Genomic DNA, 11,663 nt, shown 5'->3' on the forward strand with positions numbered 1-11,663 from the left:
CTCCTCTGCACCTCCTGACTTCCCTGGCTTTCTAAGTTCCAACTAAACTCCCATCTTCTACAGGAAGCCTTTCCCAACCCTTCTTAATTTTAGTGACCTCATCTCTCAATTATTTCCTATTTATGCTGTCCAGAGCTTATTTGCATATATTTGTTTGATGGTTGTCTCCCCTATCATGTTCTGAATTCCTTGAGGTCAGGGACTTTCTTTTGCCTCTTCTAGAATCTTCAACACTTATCACGGTGCCTGAAACATAGCAGGCACTTCATACATGTTTATTGAATGGTTAAGAGAAATACATTTTAGAATTTGTGAACATCAAAGCGGAATATTTGTGAGTGCTGGCAAGATTAAGAGTAGGCTCATTGCTGTGTATAGATAAAAAGGAGTGGAAGAGTTGATCATGGGTATTGAATAGATTGAGGAATTAAGAAGTTAGGGTGTTCAAGGGAATATGAGTATCTATGTGGAAGTCCCCTAGTCTAAAGGAATTAAGGTAGAAAGACCATGAGCCAGACATTGACCTCATTGAAGAAGGAGGGAGAAAGCCCTGGGGGTCAGTAGATAATGACCACTAGGAGGCTGACTTGGTGATAAATTTGGATGTCATGGCTCTGAAGGAGAAGTAAAAGCAGAGTCTAAATTTAGCAAGGGGGAACAAGGAGTATTCTGACTCTTCCACCTCCATCACAGATTGGAGAATAGGGTGTATAGAGAAAATAAATGAAGTACTGGAAAGGGTACCTAGGGAAGCAATGTGAGTATCAAAAAAAAAATGGAAGGAACAAAAAATAACAGAGGTTTAAGATGTGAGGAAATGTGTTCTTTATGGAACAGGCATTCCAGAGGGCATGGTGAAAGGGGCAGGCAAATCTGAAGTGGAACCTTGTGTGGGAGAGCTGAAGTGGACTGGAATAAGAGAGAGGACAACTAGGCTTGGGAGTGGGGTTTGTTCATTGGTAGCCAGGGATTCTGTATCAAGGGGATGAGGAGAGTAAAAGCGCTGGCAATATGTGACTCCTTGAGAAATGAGTATAGGAGGCATAGCAAAAGATGAAGAGGAGTCTGTTAAGGGAGGCAGGTGATTGTACTGTTGCACTTCCTTGCTTAAGTCTTAACGTTGTGGCAGGAGGTAGTGTTGTATCCTGGGAGGTCACAGAAACCAGATTCACAAGGGACAAGCAGAGGAAGGGGTATGACATAGGGAGTTTGGGAGCCAGGGCAGGAGGCAGGAGAATCTGGCACAGGAGTTGGGGGTTAGTCAGAATGGAGGGCACCTACAAACTGTATTCTCTAGGAGGGTGGTGGTGTTATTATTACAGCAAGCTACCAGGTGCTTGATTGGCCTGGGTGAGTGCCAGAAGAAGTCTTTGAGTGGCACGTGGGACATGGTAGTATCTATGCTTCCTGTTGGAATCACCACAAACAAATCAGGGCTCTTTTTCCAGAAAGCAGTGGCCTAGCTGTTGGAGACAAACCTGAAATTCTGACTCTAATTTTTTTTCCTAATAGAATTTTCTATTAATTATTTTATTTCCTTTCTCTCCTGGAATAGGGATTTCTGGCTGTCAGATATCAAAACTATGCCTCCGAGTAAGTGGCACAGTTCTACTCAATATCCCTTTCACACTTTTTAGCTCCCCTTTGTGCTATCTTTCCCTATTTGAATGTAACCTTCTCCAGGTCAGGTTCTTTCTTTCTTGTTGCTTGTATTTTTATCCCCATTACTTAGTTCAGTGACATATAGTAGGCACTTGATAAATGTTTGTTAAATTGCAAATTAACAATAGTATGAGGTAGCAATTATAAGATCTACATTCACGTTTTATCCTCACCATAATCCTGGGAAGTGCTATTGTTATTTCCACTGAAGTACAAGGAAACTGATACAGGCAGAAGTTCTGTAGACACAAAGGTGCTAGGAGTCTGAGGCTGCATTTGAACTCAGGTCTTCCGTACTCCAGGCTCACCATTATCCAGTGAGTCAACAGGTTGCTTCAGTTATTTTACTGAGACCTCATTTTGCCTCACTGAGATGGCACTTTCCCTTAAGATTACCACTACAAAAGAGGATTAAATTTTTCAGCACGGGCCTGGAAAGCACAAAGAAGAGAAGTGGGTGGAAGTTTGACAGGGACAGATCTAAGTTTCTAAGTCTTTCTAAGGAAAGACTAGGTAAGGACTTAAGATAGTTGCTTAAGGAGGCTGAATTAGTGTCTGACTTATGAAATTCTTCCTAGCCCTAGGTACAAAGTACCCCACCCACGAAACCCGAATTCATCTCTATGCTGCCCATTGTGTAACAATTGCACAAATGCTCCGGTGTCTGACTACAAGAGGAGCAGAAATCTTAAAGCTTAGACAGACATTCAAGCTCTAAGAAGTTCTTCCTCACACCCAAAAATGTAGAATTTAAGGAAAACATGTTAAGGTAGAAGGAAAACACCACAGATGATAAAGACTGAAATATTTATTAAAAATGGACAATTTTAATGTTCAAGATTTCATATGAGAGAAAGTTTTTAAAAACTTAGATGGAAAGCTCAAATGTGACATCACCAGGTCATGCCAAGTGGGAAGTGACACACCTCTCCTGTACTCAGTGCTGCTTCTCCTCAGTCTCTGGGTGGGTGGGCAGCAGCTGTGGTGGTAGTAGATGCAGTGTGTGTCTTAACTCAAATAGGTGATGAAAAGGGTTCTTGGAAAGTGAAAAAAACTTTAGATGAAATGCTTCAGGAAAAGATGGGGAGGGAAAAAACAAGAAGAGAAGGCAGAGGTAAAACACAATAAAATTCTGGTGATGGGGATTTCCTTGAAGAAGGGAAGCTGAGAGATCACCCCATGGAGATAATGATCAGGAATTCACCTGATAGGAAGGCAGATTCTATGGAAGATAGAGGTGAAGAAGGTGACACCCTGACCATCAAACCACCCCAGCTAATGTCACATAAGGAAAAAAGCTCATCACAGGAAGGATGATAAAAGGAAAGAGAAGGGTAGGTACCAGAGTCATTGGGCCCAATGAAGCATGGCAGGGTGAAAGAAGGAGTGAGAACACGAGCTGTGAAAAAGGCATCAGGAGGAGCAGGATAAAGCGTGGTGGAAATGGGAAAGGCAGAAAAGGAGGAGATGGCTAGAGAACATTCCAGGAGAAAGAGGGATCATCTTGAACATCTGGAGCTAAAGTGAGAACCAGAAGGAAAGATGAAGGAGCAGAAGGAGGAAGAAGGGAACAGAAGGAATGGGAGAGACTCTAAGAGGCACAGAGAGCAAAAGGCCAGAAGAGAAGTTTCTGCTTATCACAGAAAAGTGTGAGAAGATTATGGAGTCAAAGTAAAAGGAAGTCACAGACATTAGATCCAGCAACCAGGGATCTGAGCAAGGGCATGGCAAGAAACCAATCAAAGAGAGAAGCTGGAAGAGAGGATCCCCTTTCTGACTCACAAGAAATCAGCAACAGCGAGAAGACGACCAGCTCAACTGAGTCCTCAGCAGCAGCAGTGAGGGATCAGAGGAGAAAGAAGAAGAGGAGGAGACAGGCAGCAATTCTGAGGGAGTATCTCATCAGTCTGCTGAAGAAGTGAGTGAAGAAGAAATGAGTGAAGAGAAGAGCAAGAGAAGGGAAGTCAATTGTTAGCTGATGCAGAGTCAAGTTTGATTGAGATTTGGGAGAGAGAGAGAAGAAATGGCAGAGGGGATGCTGCATCCAATACCATGGGGGAAGGAGATTACATCCCAACTCTCCAGCCTTATCTGCCATTGAGCTGTAGCAGGAGAGTCTGAACAGGAAGGAAGAAGGCACATATGCTGTGGAATACAAACCAAAGGATATAAAGACTGATGAAACTGTGTCTCTGAAATGGTTGAAAATGGAAAAGGAGAAAGAAGATTCCTGATTATCTCCCTCTGGGAAGTCAATAGCACCCTGAAAGCTCAGCACCCAAAAATTGTCACTGTGTGGGAGATCCTGTTGGGCAGCAACATGGAGAAGGTGTCCATCATGATGAATTATGTGGAGCATGACCTCAGGGGCCTTATGGAGGCAATGAAGCAACCCTTCCTGCCAGGGGAAGTGAAGACACCGATGGTCCAACTCCTGTGAAGGGTGAAGCATCTTCATGATAATTGGACCCTTCACCAGGACCTGAAGACCCCCAACCTGCTCCTCAGTGGGCATTTTAAAAGTTGGTGACTTGGGGTTGGCCAGAGAACATAGCTTCCCATTAAAAGCATACATGCTGATGGTGGTGACCTTGTGGTACCAGGCTCCAGAACTGTTACTAGGAGCTAAGGAACATTCCTCTGCAATAGACATGTGGTTAGTGGGCTGTATATTTGCAGATCTGATAACTTAGAAGCCCCTGTTTCCAGGGAAACCAGAGATTGACCAGATCAGCAAAGTTTGTAAGGACCTGGGAACTCCTAGTGAGAAGATATAATCAGGTCACAATGACATTCCAGCAATCATGAAAGTGAGTTTTACAGACCATTTCCATAAGTTCTTGTTGTACTTCCTGGCTGGAGGAGCAATGCAGAAGATGGCTTGAAATAGGAGTACTTCTGAGAAACCCCTCTTCCCTTTCTCCTTTCCCTGCTTCCCATGTAGCCAACTGAGGGTTAAGAAGAGCGTCAGCACCAACTCCCTCTCTAGCCTCCCACCCCACTTTGTAGAGGAAAGACTTGATCACAAAAAACTAAGGAAAGATGATCTCAAAGATACCTGCTTCCATCTCACCACCAGGAATGAGGGAGCATCTGGGGCTGGCCCAAGGTTTATCCTCAGGTTTTAAACTCCACACAAAGCCACAAAGCAGAGCAAACTCTGACTGAGCTGCAGCCCAACCATGGCTATGAACCCGTGTGGACACTTGGGTTTGGAGGGATTGGTGGGCATAAACTTCATGTAATATCTATTGGGGCTCCCACCCTCTCCTCAACTCTGGTTCCCCACCTCCCCCCTCCTCAGGGCAGCACCTTCTGTAGTATGGTCCCCATCTGTTGCCCCAGCCTAGGCATCAGCAGGAATCTTCTTCATGTTTTATATTCTCTCAAGCCTTGGTTTTCTAAGTGACCAACTAGCCCCACTCCCTGGGAGAGCAGGAGAAAGACCTTTGGTTTGATTCAGATTCTGTACAATGTTGGAAGTTCCTGGAAACTTAGCCACAGGGAAGTTTCTGTATATTTAGATGATTATGAAGTTTACACCTCAGTAGAATCTTGGGTTGTATTCTGGATTGTGATAGTAGCTTGGGTTATGTAATGCATCATGATAATGCCTTGGGTTGTACTTTGCCCAGCAACACTTAAAGGTTGCAATGACTTCATTTCCTCTATGAGAATCATCAGCATATTTCCAATAGCTATAGAAGAGAGACCAAAACAAACACAAGGTATTCCCAACATGAACTCATTAGGAATGTACCCAGTGGCAACAAATATTGAAATAAAGAATCCAATTAAAAACATCATTCCTCCCACTGAGATAATGAAGAGGGGTTTTTGGTATTCGGTCCAGAAAGTTTCTTCTTGTGATCTCTGTTGAGAAGTGACCAGTAGAGCATCCCTGATTTCCATATCTTCCTTTGGATCTTGTCTTCCTAAGAACAGAATTAATTTTATGCCTAGGGGAAGAAAGTTGAAGATATCATAACTTTTTTGTCTAAGACTAGGGGAGAATTTTCCTATAATTGGTAATCATTATACTTTCAACTAGAACACATTTGATTTTGCTATCATCCAACTTGAATGTAATTAGTCAGACTGTTACATCCTATCTGAAATTTTTTCGCAACTGTGGCACAAAGAGATTGTTTTCAGAGTTTATATGGGGATGTTGGCAGTGAGAATGGACAAGAACTTGCACACTGAGGAATACCTACTTCATTAATTTACCCTTCCATTGTATGTTTTTTTAACTAATTTTTTTAACTACTCTCAAGAAAATCATTCTCAGAAAGTTGGAGACTTTTCTAAATGTGGTGACCATTTAATTATTGTATACAAATACAGTTGGAAGAGGGGGGAGGATTTGATGCTCCTATCTTAATGTAATTATAAAATATAACTACAGATTAGGTATTCAGTATATTGTAATGCCTGGTCATCGTTTTAAACATGACCCTGTCTGACTGAGAGAGAAGGCAAGCAACATCCTTGGACAGAAAAATGATTGACTGTGCTCCCAGAATGACCCTCAAAAGACACAATCCATTCAATCTCCTCAGGAGCTGGGTTCTACTTCAAGTGAGAGTCCCTTATTGACTGCTTTTTCTAATTCTCTAAAGTAACTTGGCCTCATGTCCTAAAATCGCATGGCTGCAGTTTTGGGGGTTTTGTTTTGTTTTGTTTTTTTACTTTAACATGTCCTCATCAATCCCATCTATATTTTACATCCTGGGATTTCATATACCTTTATGATCAATAAATTTGACTTCTTGGTATACAGATGGTATATAGGTTGGTAGGTATATAGGTTGTGTAGGTAAATTTGTGGATAGTGTCTAACCTAGTTAATAGTTTCTTCTATTAGAGCTCATTTCTGAAGTTTGTCAAAAGTCAGCTTAACAATTTAACATCCTAAGTATTAGGCAACTTAGCACAAAGAAAAGGGGTGGAAGGAGGGTCAGGGAAATCTCGCACTACCTTCCCATTTGATGGTCTCCATAGGGTCAGGTTCTGCTAACATCACTGGTGGTCCAATTCCAGGACCAAAGCTAAGGATCCCTGCACCCAAAGAATGACTAAGTTCATAAATCTACAATAATGATGGAAGTGTATTTAAAGGAAAGTATAGTAAATTATTTTAGTTGAACAGAATGATGATTAGCAACAAAATAAAGACAGAACAATTGGTGAGAAAGGTGAAAAACAAAAAATAGGATCTAGGAAATTACATTGAAGGTGAAGTTAGGCTAGGTAGGAAAGAAACCGAAATACTCCTCCCTCAGTTTGAGCATCAGAGAAAAAGATTGTTTTTAATACCCTGAAGTTTGCTTTCTGTTTACCTGGGACAGAGCTGGCTTCAGCTTATCACAGAAGTAAAAAATGAACATACAAAAGCAGTCTTGGCTACTAAGACTAAAAGAAGCTGTAGGTTTCCCCCTGCCTTTCTATATCTTGAAATCTTCTTAAAGTCAAGGGACCCTTTTAAACTTCTTGACCCAGAACCGAGGCTGGGGAGTAGATATCAAACACAACTTGGTTGTAGCAGAGGTGATCAAATGGTTTCCTTTAGTGAAAGATTGGTGAAGAAATCTGTTCTCCAAACTAAAACAGTTCACAAGCTAATGTATCCTAAAGACCTATTAGACATGTGTTCCTGGAGTTGGCAGCAAAGGATATTTTTTTTGTTTTTGTTTTTGGGGGTTTTGTTGTTGTTGTTTTTTTTTGTTGTTGTTAGGCAATGGGGTTAAGTGACTTGCCCAGAGTCACACAGCTAGTGTTACGTGTCTGAGGTCGGATTTGAACTCAGGTACTCCTGAATCCAGGGCCGGCACTCTATCCACTGCGCCACCTAGCTGCCCCCAGCAAAAGATATTTTGAACCCCAAAATTCTAACAAGGTCAAAGTTTAGTAGTCCTGGAACCAGGTTTCCACCTTTGTGAATATGAGAAGGGAGGGTAGGGGTGAGGGAGAGAAGAGTCACAGAACACAAACTTGGGAGTTATTCAAAAGCAGCTGTACTTTCTGTAACCAACAGTTCTGATTACTAGAGCAACCTTAGTTCCTTCTAACATTCTAACTTTCTCCTTCTGACCATCCACAAGACAAATACAGTAAAGAAGTAGATAAGGCACTACCATTCTATCTTTTTTTTAAATTTCTAAGCCTTCTGAGAAGGCATTTTGCTTTGAGTTTGACACATTAGCTTTTCCTAGTATCTCAACCCAGAGTTCCTCCCAATCCAAAGGAGACTTATGACAGAAAGCCTTATGTCAGACTTGCTACTTAGGCCCCTAGGGGCATCAGTTCAGAAAGCCCTAATCCTGGAATCACAAGACCCAAGTTTATTTTTTTGGCAATTGCGGTTAAGTGACTTGCCCAGGGTCACACAGCTAGTAAGTGACAAGTGTTTGGTCTGAGGCAGGATTTGAACTCAGGTCCTCCTGACTTCAGGGCCGGTGCTCTATCCACTGCGCCACCAAGACCCAAGTTTAGATACTGACTTAGGCCTGTCACTTAACCTCAATCTTCCTTAATTCCTTCATCTCTGAAATGGGCATAATAGTAGCACTTACCTCTTACAACTGTTGTGAATGTGCAAGTTTTTTAGGCATTTTTCAATCATGTCTCAACCTTTGTGAACCCAAATGGGGGTTTGTTGGTAAAGTTACTAGAGTGGTTGGCCATTTTCTTTTCCAGCTCATTTTAGAAATGAAGAAACAGAGGCAAACAGGGCTAAGTGACTTGCCCATGGTTATACAGATAGGAAATATCTAAGGCCAGATTTGTACTCAGGAACTTTAGTCTTCTTGACTCAAGTGTAGGCACTGTATTCACTGTGCCATCTAGCTGCCTGTATATACCTCAGATAATGTATAAAATACCTTACAAAATTTCAGTTGCAGTATATGTACCAACTATTATATTTAGGGTTTTCATAGACTACTGACTTGTTTGGTCTTTAAAAAAAAAAAAAACAGTCCTTAAGTATCAGAGTTCTTTCTTGATACCAACTGGATTGTAATGAATGGCCTCTAACATTATTTCTAGATCTCATGACAAATAAAAAGTGACTGCCATAGACAAGGAGAATCATGTTTCTACAAGGCTTTAATCTACTGACATAGCATCAGTGTATCCTCCTATGCAGGACACTTTTTTAGAGTTGGCTACAGGACTGATCTGCCTTGGAGGCAATAGGCTCCTGCCGCATCTCTCCACCAGCCTACACTGTAAATTTTTAATTTGTTCTTTTTCTAGTTTTTTTAGTTGTATGCCCAATTCATTGATCTCCTCTTTTTCTATTTTATTTATGTAAGCATTTAGAGATATAAAACTTCCCCTAAGAACTGCTTTTGCTGCATCCCAAGTTTTGGTGTGTTGTCTCATTATAGTTATTCTCTTAAATGAAGTTATTGATTGGGTCAAACAACAAATTAGAGAAACAATCATTTTTTAGGATTAGATTATTTAGTTTCCAATTATTTTTTAGTCTATCTTTCCATGGCCCTTTATTACATATAATTTTTATTGCATCATGATCTGAAAAGGATGCATTTAATATTTCTGCCTTTCTGCTTTGGATTGTGAGGTTTTTATGCCCTAGCACATGGTCAGTTTTTGTGTGTGTGACATGTACTATTGAGAAAAAAAGTATATTCCTTTCTACTCCCATTCAATTTTCTCCAGAGTCTATCATACCTAATTTTTCTAATATTCTATTCACCTCCTTAACTTCTTTCTTGTTTACTTTGTGGTTAGATTTATCTAGCTCAGAGAGGGGGAGGTTGAGGTCCCCTGCTAGTATAATATTGCTGTCTATTTCTTCCTGTAACTCCCTGAACTTCTCCTCTAAGAATTTGCATATATGTTTGTAATGATATTACTTCGTTGTCTATGGTGCCTTTCATCAGGATGTAGCTTCCTTACTTAATCTCTTTTGATAAGATCTGTTTTTGTTTTTGCTTTGTCTGAAATCAGGATTGTGACCCTTGCTTTCTTACTTCAGCTGAAGCATAATATATTCTGCTCCAGCCTTTTACCTTTACCCTGTGTGTGTCGCTCTTTTTCAAATGTGTTTCCTGCAAACAATATATTGTAGGATTATGGTTTTTAATCCATTCTGCTATCTACTTCCATTTTATGGGAGAGTTCATCCCATTCACATTCACAGTTTATGGTGACTATCTTTGTCTTTCTCTCCATCCTTCCCTCCTCTTCCCCCCCCCCACTCCCCCTTAAAGCTTTTCTTTCTCCTTTCTCCTTTTCCCTCTTCACTAGTGTTTTGCTTTTGACCATTGCCTCCCTCAATCCTTCCTCCTTTCTATTAGCTCCTTCCCTTTTCTTCCCCTTTACCCTTACAGCTTCTTCTCTCCCTTCTATCCCCCCTCCCTTTTCTTTCCCCCTTTCCCTCCTACTGCCTATAGGGTAAGTTAGATTTCCATACCTAACTGATTATGTTATTCCCTTCTTGAGCCAAACCTGATGAGAGTAAGATTCAAACAATACTCATCTCCCTCCCTTCCTTCCCTCTGCTGTAACTGGTTTTTGTATCTTTTCCTGTAATGTAATTTACCCTTGTCTGTCTCCTCCTTTCCTTTTCTCTCAATACATTTTCTTAGATCGTATTCATCCACTTACTTGGATCCATTTAACCCATTTGATTAGATTTTTTTTTATCATTACATCAAAGTCAACTTATATCCACCCCCTTTATATATACCCCTTTAACATGGTGTAATAACAATACAGTTCTCAAGAGTTACAAGTGTCATCTTCCCTTGTAAGCAGTTTGCCCTTATTAACAACATATTGTATCTTGCTATCCCATTTACATTTTTATGTCTCTCTTGAGTCTTGTATTTGAAGATCAAATTTTCTGTTGGGCTCTGGGCTTTTTATCAGAAAGGTTTGGAAGTCCCCTATTCCATTGAATATCCATCTCCTCCCCTGAAAGATTATGCTCATTTTTGCTGGGTAGTTTGATCCTTGGTTGTAATCCATGCTCCTTTGCCTTACAGAATATCATGTTCCATGCCCTACCTACACTGTAAATCTTCAAGCAGAGGCTTGATGACTACTTGTGTAAAGGAAAGTAAAAGTGCAGATTCCTTTTGTGCATGGGTTGGATTAGATGGTCATTGGGATACTTTCCTTCTCTGAAGGTCTGTTATTCCTTCAACCTCTTCCTAGAATCAATCCAATTCCAGTGCCTCTACACAGGTGTCCTACCTCATATAGGACATGACATACATGGTGCTCATATTCACGCCCACCTCTCAACCACCCTTTACCTTGGGCTTATCTCCTCTCTCAGTAACTGACTGAACTACCTGTATAGAATCTCTTAACCATTGCCTGTTCCCTACTTCCATAACATCCCACCCCATTTCTCTTCTATTCTAGACCAGTGGTGTTGAACTCAAACAGAAATAGGGCATTAAACCACATGTAAGGATCCCTGGGATGGGGGACTCAAATTGACTTCATTACATTTCAATCTGATTCAGACCACATTGGAGACCTCTATCCTAAAGACAGTTATAATGCTGCCTAAATGACCATTCAACTGTCAGTCTCTGTCCTCCCATGCTTTCTTCAGACCACTGACCAAGCTATATACCCATTGCACTGCTCTAATCATGCCATTCCTCAACTCAAAAACCACAAGAGGCTCTCTCTTCTACGTTCCTTTGCTGGCTAATTTTTGATCCTGGCACTCAAGGCTTTTGACAACCTGCATCCTCATATTCCTCTACAATCTACTTTTCTCATCTTTTTTGGGGGAGGGGGTGGGGAGGCAGGGTGTTCTACATTCTAGTTAATGTATCTTACCTTGATCTGTCTCTATGCCTTGGCTCATTATCCCCAAGCCTGGAATGGATTCTCCTCTCTCCCTCCCACTCTATTGAATTCTCTTCCCTTATTCAAAGGGGAACTTAGTTATTATTACTTCCATGAAAAAGTTTATACCTCAAGTTTGTCATACTATTTTGCCTGAA

General features: G+C 41.0%; 1 pseudogene; it reads left to right on the plus strand.

The window, feature by feature from the left end:
* The first annotated feature begins 2,685 nt into the window (after nt 1-2,685).
* On the plus strand, nt 2,686-4,790 carry LOC114025968 (annotated as a pseudogene).
* The last annotated feature ends 6,873 nt before the right edge of the window (nt 4,791-11,663 follow it).

Source organism: Vombatus ursinus, unplaced genomic scaffold, assembly GCF_900497805.2.
Source record: "Vombatus ursinus unplaced genomic scaffold, bare-nosed wombat genome assembly UNPS02014832.1, whole genome shotgun sequence".
NCBI lineage: Eukaryota > Metazoa > Chordata > Mammalia > Diprotodontia > Vombatidae > Vombatus > Vombatus ursinus.